Source organism: Pelodiscus sinensis, chromosome 3 (genome assembly GCF_052426305.1).
Source record: "Pelodiscus sinensis isolate ZL-2025 chromosome 3, ASM5242630v1, whole genome shotgun sequence".
Lineage (NCBI taxonomy): Eukaryota > Metazoa > Chordata > Testudines > Trionychidae > Pelodiscus > Pelodiscus sinensis.
Genome location: NC_143054.1, coordinates 95249876 through 95266120, shown reverse-complemented (window position 1 = coordinate 95266120; position 16245 = coordinate 95249876). Strand labels below are relative to the sequence as shown.

The 16245-nt window shown below is 44.9% G+C and overlaps 1 protein-coding gene across 14 annotated transcripts in view; it reads left to right on the top strand.

Moving 5' to 3' along the window:
* EPB41L2 (erythrocyte membrane protein band 4.1 like 2) overlaps window positions 1-16245 on the top strand; it is a 285536-nt gene that overhangs the window by 32200 nt on the left and 237091 nt on the right. For 2 of the 14 annotated variants that reach the window (XM_089777254.1, XM_089777256.1), the window contains one exon: window positions 10635-10769. The exons of the other annotated variants lie outside the window; for them this stretch is intronic. The gene's annotated coding sequence lies outside the window, so the exon portion shown is untranslated. The remainder of the gene's footprint in view (window positions 1-10634; window positions 10770-16245) is intronic. 14 annotated transcript variants of the gene reach the window in all.

The window sequence follows — 16245 nt, the reverse complement described above, 5'->3', positions numbered from 1 at the left end:
TATTGTAAATGGAAACAATACGTTGCTTCCCTGTTTCTGTTCACAGCTGATGGTTTTTGGTGCTATTCTAATTTCATGTAAGATGTCATGAGACATTTAAGAGACTTCAAGGTGGATAGATTCTGAATAAAGTTATGAAGCATAAAATGCATTATTGCAGGAAACAAAAGAGGCTTGCATTCTAACCTCTGGCTTATACTCTTAGTGTTATGGCTAAGTGCTGCACCAGACATTTGAGTCAATCTAGCAATGTATGGTCAATAAGCTGCTGTCTTGTTTCCTGTAGATAGTTTTATTTCCTCTTATTTGTGTAAGCAGTTTTAAACATTTTAACTCTGTTTATAAAGCACAGTAATGAAATGATAGAACATGCTTTACAAGGTTGCTCAGCTGCAGTAACTCTTGATTTAAATATTTACACAAATGCATTGTAAAAGTTTAATATTAATTTGCTTCAATACTTTTCTCCTTTTTTCATATTTGTGCCTGACTGCCCTCATTCTCCATTATATCAAGCATTTTAAAATTTGGCAGAATTGCTTGCAGTTAGTTATTAAAAATAAATACATGGGAATATATCAAGTGTTAGGCAAAAATAAGAAAAGTACTACTTCATGGCAGAATAATTGTAACAGAGCTTTAGGGCTTCCTTATACCAAGAATATAACGTCTGACTGCTGAAATGATTATATAGAAAAGTTTCAAAATATGATTATTTTTTATTTTTACAAAATGTATATCAGTTTTTGAATGGTGAATGCAGTAGTGAGGTAATTACATTCTTCTTCCCAAGAGACAATCTTTATTAATAACTTCAAAAAAATGGAATTACAAGAGTTTTAAATAATAGAGGCAGCTAATTTACTCTAATCTGTTAAGAGCCTTTCTGTTTTTCTTCCTCGCACAGTTTGTACTTTATTTCCCTTTTCTCATTCTGTCAGTGAAGCAGCTATGAATTAAAACAACCTGAATTGTATTTGAGTTGGAAATGTAAGGAAATTCTCTGAGCAGAAGTGTAGCAGAAACTCTTCAGCATTGAAAGTTTCTTTTGGAAAATTTGTCAAGAGAAGTTCAAGAATGCTGCATGTATGAGTTCTGTTGCATTTGTAATACAGCACTTTTCATCCTGTGGGAGCCCACTGTGCTTTATATATTATGTCCATGAGAATGTGGGCACACAAAATATGCACTTGAAACCATCTCTAATGTTGCTCAGATTACAGCCAGGTGTACAACAGTGCTAAACATTTTACACAACTATGGAGGAAGAGAAGTTTTTGGCTCAAGGGGCAGCAAAGGAAATTTGAGTAAGCCCAAGGGATTTTTATGGGCATGCATAGGAGACCATCCTCTGGGTTTAATCCAACAGAATTTCACAACACTCTAGATAGTTATCTATAACAAATGCTCTGTGTGTGTGTAAGGGGGAGAGGGTGCAGGGGCACTATCAATAAATTAATTCCAGCTTTGCTTTCCCCCTCACATTGCTGTGAGGCATTGCTGGTGAGACCGGACTAACCACAGAGGTCTGAAGTAACCTCAGAATGAAAAAGCTTGTTTGATAGCCAGTTTTGATGTATGCTGGAGACTTCTGCTGAGTTACCCCAGAGCTTTGTAGTGTGATATTAGTAGTAATTAGTGCTGCCAACAGAATCATACTGGGATAATTATTCCTAGGGATTTTTGGTATACTAGAATATTTGAAATGCTATTCTTAAATATTTTTCTCCCCCTTTCTCCCTTCAGTCCCACAGAAATATTCGATAGCGAAAAAGCATGATTATGTTGGTATTGAGATTGTTAAATATCTATTGAGTGCCAAATGGTGCAGTATGGACTTGCTCCTTTTGTTTCCTAACTACTCCTGTTCTCATCATAATGTAGTCTCTAACTGTTTGGGGCAGAGACTCTGCTTCTCTCCTCCCCTCTTTTATTTTCTTTTTATGCTCTTCAGATAGTATGTGGTTCTTCAGTTTCATTGTCATTCATGTGCCTATGTCATAGTGGCTGGCAAGAAAGCAATGCCAAAACCTGGGGTATGAAGAATCTGTGTACATCTAACATTTGTGGGAGAGGGGTTTTATTGCTTCCCTCCCTTCCTTCCCATGACTTTGTCATACATGCTCTGTGTGCATTGAAAATTATTTTTTGTCACTCTTTATAAAAACATTGTGTTTCTATTTGGTTCTAAAGTCCAGCTATCAGCCTGAAGTGTTTCAGATTGTAATGAGAGATGGAGGGGCATTTCAGAATTAATGAAGGTTATTTGCGGATTGTAAAATGGAAGAGGAGTGTAGAAAATAATATTGTTCATTTGCTGATAGATCCTCATAAGGATCCTGGTGGCACATATTCAGTTCAGCAACAGATACTGTTTATAGATTCAAGGTTTAAAAAAATAAGAGCTATTGTATAAATGGGATTCTAAATGGAAGAGAACAGGATTATGTATGTTCATTTCTACTTTGGTCATAATCTTGTACAGGTAGCTATAATATTTTCATTTAAAGCTGGTCTAAGAATGCACTTCTAAACCCACTTGTTAAATGATGCAAAATGCAGGACAATGTAGCACTTTAAAGACTAACAAGATGGTTTATTAGATGATGAGCTTTCGTGGGCCAGACCTGGCCCACGAAAGCTCATCATCTAATAAACCATCTTGTTAGTCTTTAAAGTGCTACATTGTCCTGCATTTTGCTTCAGCTACCCCAGACTAACACGGCTACATTTCTATCACTATTGTTAAATGATGGTAACAGTTGAATGATGTCAAACAATTAACAAAATAATTATGATTAATCGCAGTCTTAAATAATATGAAACCATTTATTTAAATATTTGTGGATGTTTTCTACATTTTCAAATATATCGATTTCAATTACAACACAGAATACGGAGTGTGCACGGCTTACTTTATATTGATTTTTCTCTACTGTATATTTGATATTGATATTTGATATTGTATATTTGATAAATGTAATGTACATTTGAAAAAATAGTCCCAACTATATATACATTATGATGGGGGACTAATTTGGCTACAACCACTCGAGAGAGATCTTAGAGTCATTGTGGATAGTTCTCTGAAAATATCCACTCAATGTGCAGCTTGGGATGAGGCATACCTGGGAGGTCGACACGTGCCTTTGATGTTGACCGTGGAACGTCCAGACTACCGCGCTGAGCCGACAAACAGCTGATCGGCTCAGCGCGGCAGCCATGTAAATTTAAATGAAGTGGCGATCATTTAAATCGCCGCTTCATTTTCCTATGCCGGGTAGTCTAATCTACATGCCTCTGTCGCCAGACGCGTGTAGTCTAGACGTACCCTTAAAGTGAGGTAAGGGATTAGTTGTGCCAGGAATGGGATGTGCGTGGAATGGGATTGTCTTGTTGCTTCTCATAAAACCATACAGAAATCACCAGGTAGGTGAAAGAGGCTGGCTGAGGGCTCCCTTCTCCCTATCTGGGCCGGCCCCAGCCCTGAGCTTCCAAGTGACCTTTAGGGCTGAAGCTCCCCTCCTCTCCCAGTTTATATGGAGACATTTCTGGATGTTCCCCTTTGTCAGGGAGTGAGGGGAAAGTGCACAGTCTGCTGCATTCCTCACTCTGATTGGGGAGTGTACGCGCAGATGAACCTGGATGTGCCCAAGCTAGGAAACATGCACCCTTCCCCTGGCAGTGTCCACTGGAGCTGCAGTGGCTATGAAGAAGCAATTCTCATCTGGCTCCAATCTACTGTTGTGAGAGAGGGCTCGGGTAGTCCTCTCTTCCTAGAACAGTCTGCATATTAAACCCCTCATCTCCAGCCCCACACCAGTGTAGTGATTTTAAATGAAAAAGAAAACCAAACAAAAATTGAGCTAAGGGCTTGAGCAATGCTTGGTAAATCTTCTAATTACAAATATTTGCACTGTAAAAGCTTAAGAAATACAGGCAGTCCCCGAGTTATGCGGATCCGACTTATGTCGGATCTGCAGTTACGAATGGGGCTTTTCTCGCCCCGGAGGACAGGAGCGGTGGGACGCCCAGATGCGCTGCGGTCCGCCGCCCCCGTCCTCCGGGGCGAGAAAAGCTGCTCCCTGTCTCCCTGGTCTGCAGGAAGACGGGGAGCAAAGCCTTGGAGCACGCCCGCAGCGGGACAGCCCGGGTGCGCTTAAGCTGTCCCCCTGCGCGCGTGCTCCGCGGCTTTGCTCCCCGTCTCCCTGGTCTGCTGGTCGGGAGACGGGGAGCAAAGCCGCGGAGGACTTGGGAGGTCCCACCACCCCCGTCTCCCTGGTCTGCTGGGGGGGGAGGTGCAGCTATTGCCTCCCCCCCCCCCCAGCAGACCAGGCTTTTCTTGCCTACCCCTGGGGTAGAGCAGCTGGGGGCTGCCGGGTTGGTCCCGCAGCGCCGCTCCGGACCAACCCGGCAGCACCCCAGCTGCTCTGCCCCAGGCGTCCTGATTCAGCCGCTGCTGAAACTGACCAGCGGCTGACTAGAGGAAGCCCGAGGCAGAGTTGCTCTGCCCCAGGCTTCCTGGAATCAGCCACTGATCAGTTTCAGCAGCAGCTGACTTGGGGACGCCTGGGTTTCTTAAGTAGAATCTGTATTTAAGTCAGATCTGGCGTCCAGATTCAGCCGCGGTTGAAACTGATCAGTTTCAGCAGCGGCTGACACCAGTTCCGACTTACATACAGATTCAACTTAAGAACAAACCTACAGTGCCTATCTTGTACGTAACCCGGGGACTGCCTGTAGTATTTTTTCAGTTCACCTAATACAAGTACTGCAGTGCAGGTTCTTTATTGTGAAAGTTGAATTTACAAATGTAGATTTTTTTGATACATAGCTGCAGTCTAAAACAATATAAACCTTAGATCCTGCAAGACCACTCTGTCTTACTTATTGTTCAGCAAATCTCGAAGACAAATACATTTGTTTGCACTTATGGGAGATAATGCTGCCTGCTTCTTAGTTAGTATGTCACCTGAAAGTGAGATCAGGCACTCATATGACCCTTTTGTTGGAGCTTTTTCTGAGTGCTAGGCTTGTATCAAGCATAAATTCCTTAAGTATAACTACGTGAATGTGAGGTAGCAATTGTGCACTTGTGTAAACTTTGGAGCAAACTGTTGGGAGAGGAGACATTGAGTTCTTAATGGAAAATGAACAATTTCTTAATCAATTTCTTGTACCAAGAGCCAGCTGCAAAAGATAGAGCTGGGATAAGAATGATCAGTGTCTTCCTAAAATTAGGTGACGTACAAGATTCTGCAGTATTATCGGATATTATGTAAATCCTGTCATTGCACAATCTTAATATCTGTGTCTTTCTTATTGCAAAAGCATGATAGTTTTGTGGAGTCTTAAGTTGACTTTGTTCAGTATATTTCATTAAGCAACTAAAATTGATGTTAGGCTTTAGCAGATGACTCAAAAATCTTACTTCCTCATGTTTTGTTGCTGATCAAAGTACAGTAAAACTCCATTAGTCCGGCATCCAAAGCTCCGGGACTCCTGATGGTCTGGCACCATCAGGAACCCGGAAGTGCTGGGGCAGCTGGACAGGCTTCCCCCATTCAGCTGCTGCTGAAACTGACCAGCAGCTGAATCGGGGAAGCCGGGAGCAGAGCAGCTGGGGTGCTGCTGGGTTGGTCTCGTAGCGCTGCCCCTTGGGGCTGCGGGACCAACCCGGCAGCACTCCAGCTGCTCTGCCCCAGGCATCCCCAAGAGCAGCTGGGGTGCTGCCGGGTTGGTCCCGCAGCCCCAAGGACGGCGCTGCGGGACCAACCCGGCAGGACCCCAGCTGCTCTTGGGGACTGACCAGCAGCGTCAGTTTCACCAGCAGGCTGAATCCGGACGCCTGGGGCAGAGCAGCTGGGGTGCTGCGGGGTTGGTCTCGTAGCGCCGCCCCTCGGTGCTGCAGGACCAACCCGGCAGGACCCCAGCTGCTCTGCCCCAGGGGTCCCCAAGTCAGCCACTGCTGAAACAGATCAGCGGCTGATTCCAGGAAGCCCGGGGCAGAGCTGCTCTGCCCCGGGCTTCCTGGAATCAGCCGCTGATCTGTTTCAGCAGCGGCTGAATCGGGGACCCCTGGGGCAGAGCAGCTGGGGTCCTGCCGGGTTGGTCCCGTAGCGCCGTCCTTTGGCGCTGCGGGACCAACCCGGCAGCACTCCAGCTGCTCTGCCCCAGGCATCCCCAGGAGCAGCGGGGGTGCTGCCGGGTTGGTCCCGCAGCCCCGAGGGGCAGCGCTACAGGACCAACCGGGCAGTACCCCAGCTGCTCTGTCCCAGGCGTCCCCAAGAGCAGCTGGAGTGCTGCTGGGTTGGTGCCATAGCGCCGCCCCTCGGCACTGTGGGACCAACCCGGCAGCACCCCAGCTGCTCTATTGCAGGCATCCCCGATTCAGCTGCTGCTGAAACTGACCAGCAGCGGCTGAATCAGGGATGCCTGGGGCAGAGCTGGACTATCGTAAGGGGGTGGGGCTATGAGAGGTCTGGGGTGGCATCTCCTCCCACCCCACTCCAGACCCCTCATAGCCTCCCCTTCTGATTGTCCAGCATATCTGATAATCCGGCACCCTCTGGGTCCTAAAGGTGCCGGATTATCGGAAGTTTACTGTACTACTTTTGTTTCTTCAAGTTGCAGGGTGGCTTTGCCAATGAGGAATATAACAATGACTGTTTTCTAGCTGAAATTCAATATTGATGCCTTTTCAGAAAAAAAATGTATGACGCTCAGGTGTATGTGTCAGCAAATTCTATACTCTTTTAACAATAAATGACTTGCTGCTATGTGGGCCAATTGCCAAATGAGCGCTTTATTATTGTTTTTGTCTTGATCCTTTCAAAATTAGAAAGCATGGAATTTTACTTAGTGTTATCTTCATTTTTCTGTTTGAGATATTTGATTTTCATTGTTTTACACCAATTCATAATACTTGTTTCCATTTACTTTTTCCTAGCACAGGGTTGGGCAAAATATGGGCCGGATCCAACCTATGGTCCAGAGGGAGCCTCAGCTAAGCTCCCTGTCTGCATTGCCCCCACACGCTGCTCATAAAAGCCAGCTGCGAAGCTATGTGCGATTGTGAACACCATGGCTGTGTCTGCATTGACACCCCTTCCCGGAAAAGGGATGCTAATGAGACCAGTCGGAATTGCAAATGCCACGGGGGATTTAAATATCCCCCGCGGCATTTGCATGAACATGGCTGCCGCTTTTTTCCGGCTCAGGGTTTTGCCGGAGAAAAGCGCCAGTCTAGACGGGATCTTGCGGAAAATAAGCCCTTTTCCGCAAGATCCCTTATCTTTCATATCAAGTATGAAAGTAGGAATAAGGGATCTTGTGGAAAAGGGCTTATTTTCCGCAAGATCCCTTCTAGACTGGCGCTTTTCTCCGGCAAAACCCCGAGCCGGAAAAAAGCGGCAGCCATGTTCATGCAAATGCCGCGGGGGATATTTAAACCCTCCACGGCATTTGCAATTCCGAAGTGTCTCATTAGCATCCCTTTTCCGGAAAGGGGTGCCAATGTAGACACAGCCCATGAGTCCAGAGGGGAGGAGAAGGAGAGGCTTTGCATGCTGCTCTTGCCCCCAGCACAATCTTGTAGCTCCCATTAACCAGTTTGCAGCGAATGGGAGTTACATGCAAGCCCTCCCACCCTTCCCTTCCCGCTTCTCCCCCTCGGCTGCTGCCTCTGAAGTGGAGGGGGGCACGTAGAAGCCGGTACACGCAGAGAGCTGACTTAAGCTGGCAACGCAAATTACCCCTCCCCACTTCTCCTTAGGCTTGCAGCATATATAGCCCCTGCAGCTGGCTGCTCTGAGCGGCATGTGGGGGTATGGAAGGCAGGGAGCATGGCTGAACAACCAGCTGGGCTGCGTCACTCAGTTAACGTGTCCCAGCCCAGCCTCTTCCTTTCCCTCCCCCTGTGGTCCCCTGCCCAATTCCCTGCCCCAGGTTACAACCCAAACCCCTGTACCCTCTAGGGATGCAATAATGTAACTGTTCACATGGTTGACTGATATGTATGAGTTTATTGTTTACCATAAGTTACATGCTGGCTCCTGGTGCTGCTCTTTGGAAGCCGGCTACAGTCCTGCACAGGTGGGTCTGTATTAGGGAAATTAAAATGTGGTGTTTTTTTGTAAATGTGTAACTGCTGAAAATTTCAGTATTTACATGCATGGGGAGAGGCGGCTCTGTTGGAGCTTCATCTGCCCTCCCCCACTGCTGCCTCTGTAACAGAGGCAGCAGCATGGGCTGGGGCAGGTGGCTCTGCGGGAGCCACTGTGCATGGTGAGCCAGCTTAAGTCAGCTCGCCATGTGTACTGGCTTCTATGTGGCCCCCTCCACTGTTGCGGCTGCTGCCTCTGAAGCGGGGGAGAAGGGGGAAGGGAAGGGTGAGAGGGCTTGCATGTAACTGTGAAGGTTACCCAATGAGTGCCTAGGCTCATCATATAACCCTTTAAAGTGTTTAAAGTATCACATTCCTGCTCGATATCCGAGCCTCCAGCACTGGGTGGCAGCCAACTCCACAGGAGTGGGGCTGAGATCCAGTAGGAACTGGGAGCTTTAGCTTCTGGGGGGCTGGCAGCGCTGCGGACTCACCAGCATAAGCTTTAAACTGCAGAGCCTGCAGCTTGTAGCTGTTAAGATTTTTAACAGTTACACGGTTATCTAATTAACCTCTTTTTATCGTCCCTAATAATCTTTCCAGCATCCCCAGTCTTCTGCCCTAGGTCACAGCTGTCTCCTTCACCCAAACTTCCTCCCAGATCCCCAACCCCTTCATGTATCCCAATCTTTTACCACAAACTCCCTTTTGCACTCAACCACAATCCCAAACCCCACACATGCTTCATTAATATAATGGAAGAGAGTGGCCCTTGTCCACTTTCCAAATTCTTGGAGTGGGCCACCATCAAAAATTATTGCCCACCTTTGTCCTAGTATATTAGGCAAGAGAACCAATCCCCTGATGAAATTTGGTGCTCTTCTTGTGTTACTCACCTCATGTTTTAGGAAGCTCATTTAAAAAAAAAATCTTCCCAAATCTTAATCTTTGAAACTCTAGTGTAGGCTTAGATTGTTTCAGAACCAGTTGTTTTTTTGTGACGACACGGCCTGGAACGGTATACCATCACACATTTTCCCAGCACACAGAAAAGGAATGGCATTTCCTCCATGTGTACCAGCACCTGTTTTCCTGGGGAGGCTCAGCTCCTGACAGACGCCTGCTCGGGACATGCAGCGGTTTGTTTGGGTTTTTTTGGCTCCCTGAGCAGCGTTTTGTCTCTTAAAGGAGCCGCAACTGCATTTTGGCTCCGTGCGCCGCTTTCCCCCCCCCCCCCTCTTTTTCTCAACAACTCTGCCCCAGAATACCGGCACCTTTTTTCTTACAAAAAAACAAAAAACCTACTATTCAGAACTATAACTATCCATTGAGTTTGTGTGTATGTGTATTTTTGAAAAGTTAGCCTACTAGGCCATTCTGCTTTACTTTCAGCTTTCTTAACATTTGAAACTTCGTAATACTTCTGTCTTGTACATAAGGCATGACTCTGGAAACCAAATTAAACTGTCCTAATTTGGGAATGAGTTTGTAAAAAGTACCCATATGAGGATTCTCCAAGAAGCAAGTTAAGGCAGCATTAAATTTTCAAAGACAATGGTTTGGTCTGAGTTAATATGTGATCGGTGAAGAGCTGATGTTAGCAAATGTTCTGGGTTATGTGTTTGGCATCTGTAGCCTGTTTTCAGAATTCCTTTGATACATATCCCACATTCCTCAGTAGCCTGAATTTGCCACAACCAGTTATAGCTGGGATATGCTTTCTAGGCTGTCAAAGGCAATGTATATTTGAAAAGATCTAGCCAGAACATCTTAGCTGTGACTTGATTGGATACTTAGATAGTTTTATACTAATTGAGGACCTGCCTCTTGGTATCTGGTTGCCCTGGGTCATTCTGTGAAGCAGTGCATGCGCAGATGGGTCAGTATTTAGCATTGTAATGTATGGCAGTTGGCAGCAGGAATACCTTTCAGCCTGTCAGAGCCCAGATGTAGAATGCCTAGACAGGTGCCTAGAATGAAGGACATAAACAATCATTCATATAAGAAATTAAAGAGTCTGTGAGGTTTTTTTTCCCGTGGTTTAAAGGTGTGCAATTCTGTGTGTAAGTATAGTCTATGATGTGGGTTATAAATTCAGTACTGTATTCACCTCAAAATGCACAGTGAAATGCCCTCCAATATCTAGAGGCTTACACAGAAAATATGCTTAGTTCCTACATGATGGTAATAGATATTTGATGACTGCCATCTTGTCATATTCAGCATTAGTTAATGAGAATCTGCTCCTCTTTGTCACCTTCATCTCTGTCCCCTCATGTTTTCCATCATCTTTTTTTTCCGCTCTGTGTTCCCTGTCTTTGTGAATCTCTTTTTTTCCCTTATGCTGATTCTCCTCTTTGTTCCTTTATGAAATACAATGTACTTCACTCTGACCACCTACCTTGGTTCATCCACTAATGCATCTAATCAATGCCAATATTATTTATTTAAAGATGTCATGACAGGAATTTAAAGTTGATGCTCCAATCAGTTAAATAGATGATAGTGGTGTTTGCCTTCTTTTTTTCAGATTGTCTGCATATTCTGGCAGATGTCGCTGAATTGGTTACGTTGTTTACTTTTGGAGAGTTATCACTGCTGCTGTGAGACCTAGAAACTTATTACTTTACAAAAAATGAAAAACACTAAAGACATCTAAACATCTGTAAGTGTACTAGTCTGGTAAGCAGAAGCAGAAATGCTCATAGGTTGGTTTTTAGCACCCCCCCCTTCACTTAGTGAAGGCCAGTCAGCAACTTTTTTATATGAGATAGCATATTAGTATATTTTTTAAATGGAGAAGAAAAAATCATTTGTCTAATTTGGCCCTAGGTGACTTGCTTAGTTCACCTTTATGGTTGGACTGACCGTATTTGGTATGTCCACATCCCTTCAGATTTTAATTTAAACCCATGGCTAGTTCTCACCTCCTCCCCCTCACCAATATCCAAAGCAACTATTAGTAAAATATTAAGAACATGCTGCTTATTTTGATGACTGCCCAGTGTTGTGTCACAGTTCACTTCAGAAATGATTGTCCTATCTATAGATAAACACATACATTGTTTTTTTCTGTATTTTTTTTAGGTCCAGTAACACTTGCCCAGATTTGGGAATTCAGGAGTTAACTGCCTACAGTCATTTCTGGTTTCATGTACTTTGCCCTAGTGTTGTACAATCTGGAGCCTCCTAGCTACAAAAATTGACTGCTATGCCACATTTTAGCTGCAGTTCCCCTAGAATTGCTTGACTGTGGGGTATAAATTGGAACACACTTAAACAGAGCATACAACAGCGGGGCACAACATAGATTTTTAATTTATAAGGCTACCTGGGAGCCTGTTGAAAGCTAGGTGGTTTAAGTGGGAAAGCATCCTTTTTTTGTTTGAGGAGTCCCTCTTAGTTTTCATTCTGTAGCTGATCTTCAGAAGGACACCCTCTTTCCTTAGTAGCATAGTTGTGAGACTCAAGCAGCTCTTCGTTCAAGACTGAGAGAAAATTTTGGTTAAAGAAGGGAAGGCTTGCTAAAAGGTAGAGAGAAGCTGCAGATTATTTGAGCTCCAGTGCCTATTCCTGAGAGAATGGACTTCCTTCCTCCCCCCTCCCCATAAGAGTATCTGGTAGGGTTGCACTTTCATCCCTTAAGCTATTCTGCTCTTCCTCCTGAGACCCTCAGCTGCCAACCAATTCCTTCTGACTGCCCAATGGGAGAATCAGAACAGTTCAGGGTCCCTACTTTTAAGTAGTTATAGATTAGGGTAGGTAGGTAAAAACTATAAGCATTTAGGTTTTGCATATATACCTTTGTTTCTTTTGGCCTGTTGACGTGAAAAAGAAGAGACGGGGTAGATTACTTATAAGTAGTCAGTAACTCACTGGGCTGTGATATACCTCAGACTCATGTCTCTAGCTCATCTCATCTGACAAAGTGGGTTTTGCCTATGAAAACTCATGATACTCGATCGATCGTGCCACAGGACTACTCACTGTTTTCTCAGCTTTAGATCATGTCTACTGTAGAAGAGTGTTCCCTTTATAAGACAGATATGACTGTTTATCCTGGAACAGTCATTTGACAGTGAAGTATGTGATTTACAAAGCTTTTTAAAAAGTGCACAGAAGTTTAAAGAATCAAGACAAATTATTTCTCATGGAAAAGACCTTGAGAGCAACTTTAGACACACATTTTTGAGGCAATGGGAGACTTCTGTCCCTTGCCTTCCATGTCTCCAGTGCTCCAGAGATGAGGGAGATTGTATTGAGACCTCATAAATCACAAAAGAGTCTGCTGCAACCGATCTGAGATCTCAATAGAGCAGTCAGAAATTAGAAAGACAGTCCACCCAGTCTACCCGATCAATATTGGCGGCACTGGTTAAGAAGTCAGTTAAGTGGATTCTGAAGCAATCTTTATAATTGGGAAGCATGTCTCTCACTGAGAACCCTTGTAAATTTTACAGCAGCAGTCTCTCATCTAGTGCACTTGTTAATTTCTATTGCTGTTTCTGGCTGCAGCATTAGGAACACTTGGTGATTCATTGGTACTAGTGTTTGCAGCCTGCCTTTCGATGCCTCACAAAGCAAGCCATCAACCATGGCAGCTGAGCAATGGGAACATCATATTTTAACTAATTGCTCAGCATCAGGGGATTCAGTACCAAACATCTCACTTCTTCAGAATAATTTTGCTACTTTCTTGGTATTGTCATCTAGGGCTGTAATTATATCATCTCAGGGCTACTCTAGAACATGAGTCTCTATTCTGCAGATCCTCCTACTCTTTTCTCATCAAATTTTGTACAAGAAGACATGATACCTATAACTAAAATTGCTACGCAACTTCCTGCTCTCAGATTATGGTCTTGTCCACTCCTAATTAAGTTATTGTACCTCCTAAGAGAGTTCAGCTGTTGGAATTTCTCTTTTTCTTCAATTGGGTCTAGTTGGGAGCCTTCTTCAATACCTAATAAGAGATTCAAGAAGCATAAAAATTCATCTTAAAAAACTACTCAAGGTGAGAATTTACCATGTGATTCTCTGTTGCCTCAATAGACGGTAATACCTTTGAATGCTATGTTCTATCTGTATGAATATCAGTCCTCACCAATTTGGCACATTCCAAATCACAATCTTGGTCAAATATGGTTATATTCAGTGGTACAGAATGATGAGTTTTTCAAAATAACTCTTTTCTCACTTGAGAGCAGAGTTTTATTTGTTCTCTGAAGAACCTCTGAAGAGTCTGGTCCATGACTTAATCTATTGAAGGTCAGGATCGGTTTAGCTTCAGAACAGATACTTTACAGTCTTTAAAGGATTCATGAGCCACCTACCCTTAAGAAATTTGGGTCTCACTATAACTTTTTATCTTTAAAGCTAGAGACATTAAACTTTCACTAAACAGAGATGTCCATCTTAGACTTCTGGCTCCTTCTCCCATCGGAGATCCTCCTGTTGAGCAGAGTTGGCAGAGACCAAGACTCCTTAGAAAGAACTCTTCAAACGTACCCATTAGCCTTCCTCTTCTCCTTCCACAATCCTGATGTTCTTCCCCCTCCTCCTACCCCCATGAAGGCTTGGTTTGGAATAATTACAGAGTAATAGATTGTTCAGATCATTCAGGATCATTGTGTCATGTCATACAGTTCCAGACCATTTCTCTTTCCTGCATTGCTTCCTAGACTTTTTAAGGGTCATTCCCATGAGGCTGAACATAATAACAGAAATTTGAAGTTACATTGGGGTATAATTCCTCCATGGTTCATGGGGAGAGGATTTCCTGATTGTTTCTAGCCTTCGTTTTTCACAGTTTCTCTACTTCAGGTCACTCATTTCAACTAATTTCACCTGATAACCAATGTTTCCTCTAAATACATATGTGGAATTTTTCCATCCATGTGCAGATTACATTTTTATGTGCACCAAAGCACATTGAATGTGTACCACCTGTTAAAACAAAAAAACACAGCGGTAGACACTCTGCTAATCAGCTGGATGGCATTTGTCCTGCTCCTGAGTAGTCGGACAAATACATACCTTAAAGGAAACACTGATGATAGATTATGTGGACTGATTCTGTACATTTGACAAGAAAGATGAATATTTTCATATGTATATTCACTGAGCAGTAAGGAAGTTTTCTTCATCTTGTCTCACTAGGTAAAGAAGTGCTCCCATTCAGTCTGTCCAAGGAGCTCTGAGTCTGAATGAAATGTCTGTTAGTGTTGCTATTTGTCATCGGAGTATTCATGTATGTCCTTATCTTGACAACTGGTTGGTGTGGGAAACTTTGGTACCGTATATTCCGGCGTACAAGACGACCTCTGATGTTAAAAAACATCCCCCAAAAATCGGGGGTCGTCTTGTACGCCGGATGCCCCGCCGCCGGAGCCCCTCCGCGGCTTTGAAAGCCTCGGGGGAAGCCGGCGGCGGGGCATCCCAGGCGCGCATGGGCTGCCCCCCCGCCGGAGCCCCTCCGCGGCTTTGAAAGCCTCGGGGGAAGCCGGCGGCGGGGCATCCCAGGCGCGCATGGGCTGCCCCCCCGCCGGCTTCCCCCAAGGCTTTCAAAGCCGCGGAGGGGCTCCGGCGGGGGGGGGGGGCAGCCCAGGCGCTCCTGGCGGCTTTGCTCCCGGTGCCTCTGGTCTGCTGGGGACCATCTCCAGCAGACCAGGGACACCGGGAGCAAAGGAGGCGGAGGGGCGCTGGGGTATAAGATGAAACCCTATCTTTTAATTAAAAAGATAGGGGGTCGTCTTATACACCCAGTCGCCCTATACGCCGGAAAATACGGTAACTCAAGTCACAAACTCAGTTCAGGTAGTCCTAAATCTTTTCTCCAGGTTGGGACTAATTGTCAATTTAAAGAAATCAAATCTAGTTCTGTCCTAGACTATCAAATTTATAGTACATTTTCTGGACTCCAAAACAGCAGGAGCCTTTCTCCTGCATCTGCCGCTTAATTTCAGATGTGAATACTCATCCTTGAAATTTGGTGAATCTTTCTATAAGTGTTAGGCCACTAGACCTTGGGAGGTCAAACACCTAACCCGACCAGCAGGTAGAGGATAGAATGACACTCAAAAGTGAGTGTGCTGCTGTACCCATCTTTATACCCATGGGGTCACGTATTTCTCTTTCTTATCTGTGATGCCAAATGGTGCTGGTCTGTCTTTTGTGAGACCAGTTCTTACAAGGGAGTTGTGAACTTAATTTACACTTGTAAGAGAGATAACTAAATTGGAAGTACTGGGCATACTTTTCTCAGTGGGAGATTCCTCTCCCAGAGACTGTGTGTTCGTATCAACATGGGTGCCAGCCGGGTACTTCTCGCAGCCTCGAGACCAGCTTATTGCCTTAATCGTTCTCTCCTCATATCTATGTTTTCAGCTTCTCAGGATCAGATGAGCCAGCATAGACTATGCTGATTTTATTGCTCCTTCTCTGTCCTGTATGCTTCAGGAACCTCAAAGAGGCAAATAAGATGGATGAGACGGGGGAGGGGGGGGGGGCGCGGCGCGGTCTGTCTGGCTACAGGCTCTGACACTGAAGGTCTGTCTCTCAGTACAGCTTGCTCTTCTTGCTGCTCTGAGCGCTCTCTCCTTTTCTCAGAGAGACCCAGAAAATCCCAGCTCACATGGAGGATGGGACCTGGCCTCCTAATTTCCTCATTGGCCTGTCCAACCTGTCAATCAGGCTGAGCTAGAGTGTTGGCTTCTTTCCATTGTCCCTGTGGTCTGTCAGTCTCAGGGCCCTGATTTGTCATGGACCCTTCCCCTTTTGGTACTGGGAGCTGACCAATCAAAAACTCCCACTGAGTTTTAGTAAGGGGCTAAGAGTCCCCTTACACACTGCACTGAAAAGTTGGCAGACCACTATAGCCTTACAAATGACTTTGGATGAGAATTATGCACGCAATATGCAAAAACATGTCGCTGTATCAGTTGAGAGTAGGGAAGTGAAGGGTTAACCAGTAAGCCTCATCCTTAACAGAGGCCTAACAGGTGAGGCTAATGTTAAAGTAAACTGGTGGGGCTGTAGCAACTCCCTGCCTGCCATGTGCCGGGGGCCCCGTGGACGGGCCTGCTATGGATAGGGGCTGCTCTAACCAGGAGGCCAGGGCGCCCTGACCTGCCGCAGGCTAC